The following is a 3,124-nucleotide window of genomic DNA, read 5'->3' as shown; positions in this document are numbered from 1 at the left end:
GGGGGGAGGGGGATTGAGAAAAACTTAGATAAGTCAAACATCTCCAGGGAACAGATCCTGGTTAGATACACAAGCTAAATGCTTAACCCTTGCTTTCCTTCCTGCGGCTAGCTAACAGGGGAACAGTGGCCAAACCAACCTGCAAGAGGCCAACAGCAATAAAATCGCCATGGACTTCTCCAGGTGTAGCTGAAGCAGAATTCTACCATGTACCAAAGCTCCGTAATGAAAGATTACATTTTGCTATGAACGTCTTGATGATTTTTTCCCCTCCAGAAGCATTTCCCAGCTCCCTTGATCCCAGTTTTATTAATTTTATAATTATTTCTGAATTGAAGGGGTTGGTGGTTGAGGTTGCCAGACTCCTGCTCAGCATAGCAGGGTCTGCATAAAGATGAATTTAGGGAACTAATAGGTGGGAAGTGTTGTGTGTGTGTGTGTGTGTGTGTGTGTGTGTTTAAGAATAAGAAGACCTTGGTTCTATTTTTAGCTCTGTCATCAGTGACTGCAAGACTTTGAACTTCAGCTGTAATAGAGGCATACAAATCCCTGATCTACTTACCTCTCCTGGTTATTGTAAGAACTAAATGAGACGAGGGTGCAAACAATGCTTTAAAAGAACCATTGTAAAGCCCTTTACAAGCAGAAGGAGGTTTTATTGTGTTAGCTGAAACTCTGCATATGGAGGTACTAACTTTGCCAGCAAATTTAAAATGTGTGCTCCATGTGCCATATCACAGCAAGCTCACACCTGAACCTCTAAACTCTGAGCAAAGGGTGCGGATCAACATTACTGGAAAGCTGGCTTTCAAGCCTTGGTTATAATTTTACTGTAGTTGCTTTTCACAAATAATAATGAGAGCTAACATTAACTGAGCACTTACTCCATGAAAAACTCTCCTCTAGTGCTTTATATGCAATAACCCATCTAACCTCACAAAATCTTAGTACCTCCAGTTTAAAGATGAGAAAACTGAGGCAAGAGAGGCGGAATAACTTGCTCAGGGGATACACACCACAGAGGCGCTGAGATCTGAACCCAGTCCACTGGCTCTAGAATCTGTGCTCACCACCCCTACATCATTTGCCTCTTCCCACAAAGGCCCATTTCATGAAGTTGTGCGTGGCACACAGAGAGTACCAGGCACAACACCTGTTGTGGGGCAGATGCCAATAAGCTGGAGACAGCAGCAATGCTGATCCTGGCAGTATGGGTCCCAGCTGCCAGGTCCTACACACACATCTAAACCAACCCACAAGCAATTGTACAATCAAAGGCGCACTGACGAAGTTCCCTTTCTTGGAGGATAACCCGACTTACTTTCTTTGGTTTTGCCACTGCCCTGAGAGCCCCTGGTGGGACTATCTGCTTAGAATGTATCTAAGTGGCAGCGGACTCTTGAGTGTCCAGATTCATCTCGTGATAATTACGTCTTAATGAGGTGGTTCTACATTCCGAGCTGTCTCGCCTAAGGAGACATGGCCCCTTTCTGTTGGAAACTTTTAGTGACTGTTGATTAAAGATAAATGAGCTCAGAGGCTGGGTTCCAGAAGAATGAGGAGGCAGGGGGTCTGTTCCACAGGGATTCTATCCTTGAAGGGCTTCCTACTCTTCTGGGAGAGATGTTCTTTGCGTTTGGGAGGACATATCCACTGTCTTCCTACCAGAGTAACAACCTACTTACCTGCTGGCTACTCCTCTCCCTACACAGGATCAGCAAGCCCTTCCTACTCAATTAGGGTCAGTGAGGGATGGGCTCCCCAAATCCTGAGCCCCTCGACAGACCACCGCTGCTCTTTGTGGCTTCCTGTGGTGAACTAGGATGAAGCCTGGCACCAAATTTATGAGACCAGCTGAGGAAGGCAGGTCTGGGGGTGGTGCCTGGGGCCTGGGGTGGCCTCTATACCTTCCCAGATGCAGGCTGAATGAGGTCTAAGAAGATTTGGGAGTAAGTGAAGGGTTTATGCTTACGGTTCCCCCTGAGGCTGCCTGGTGAGCCCTTCTCTGCTGCAGCAGCTCCTTCACCGTGATCTTCACACGGACACCTTGATACACTTTTGGTTTTTCTGGGAAAAGACAACTGAGTCAGTGGTCAAGTGTGGGCTTGGGTGTCAGGCTGGGGTCTGGAGGTCCTCTTTATAGACCGTGGCATCCGAGGCCAGGTTTTTAGAACCTGGTTTTAGGACCAGGTTTTTAGAACACAAAGAGAATGCTAAAAGAAAAGTGGGAAACCACTCTAATTGTTAAACTTGAAGGGGTGAAGGAAGAGAGGCAGGAACATATGGAAATCCGTTCGGCCGACCATCTCAGGTTGGGTCCTATGCCTAGATCAATAGCACATAGGATTTTCTGTGCAGGAATGTGGAGACCTGGCCAGGGGAGCTCACCATTTTGGCTAAATTGGGGATACCTGGGCCCAGCCCGCTGTCCTGGGAGAGGGAATCATGGACCAGAAAGGGACCTGGCTCTGGTGCAGGGATGCTCTGTGACCTGTGGCGGCCGACCTAGCCCACCGGACTCGGATGCACCCAGCGGTGCGCTATCTGAGTCCCTTCCTTCTCCACCAGGCCAGGTGTGGCTTCTGGGGAGGCTCCGACCTCTACATGCCCTTGGTCTGGAAGCCAGCGGGGCCGGCTGTCAGGTTGGGCGAGCCTTGTCCTTGGGCCGGCGAGGGACCTGCCAGTCTGACCCCAGTAAAGGGCTCAGGCGCTGGGAACTCCGTCCCTCCCTTCCACCGATCATTTTCTTCTGCCTCCCCTCCCTCGCCCCCTTCCTCCGCCTTCCCCGCTCCCCATGTTCTCCTCCTCCCTCCTCAAGTCCCGCTCCTGCGCCCCCCTTCCTCCCGGCTCTCCCCACCCACTCCCTCTCTGGGGCAGGCACCAGTCAGAGAAAAATGAGTACCAGATGATTTGATTCATTGTGGAATCTAATGAACAAAATGAACTAACAAGCAAAAGAGTGACAAACTCATAGATACAGAGAAGGCTGACAGCTGTTGGAGGGTGGGAGTTGGGTAGGGGTGTGGAAGGATTGAGCATAAAAGGAAAAAAGAAAAAACTCGTGGACATGGGGCACAGTGTGGTGACTGCTGGGGGTAGGGGGCTGGAAGGAGGAAGAGGAGAG

The sequence above is a fragment of the Myotis davidii genome, unplaced genomic scaffold (genome assembly GCF_000327345.1).
Source record: "Myotis davidii unplaced genomic scaffold, ASM32734v1 scaffold8, whole genome shotgun sequence".
Lineage (NCBI taxonomy): Eukaryota > Metazoa > Chordata > Mammalia > Chiroptera > Vespertilionidae > Myotis > Myotis davidii.
This window is presented reverse-complemented; position numbering follows the sequence as displayed.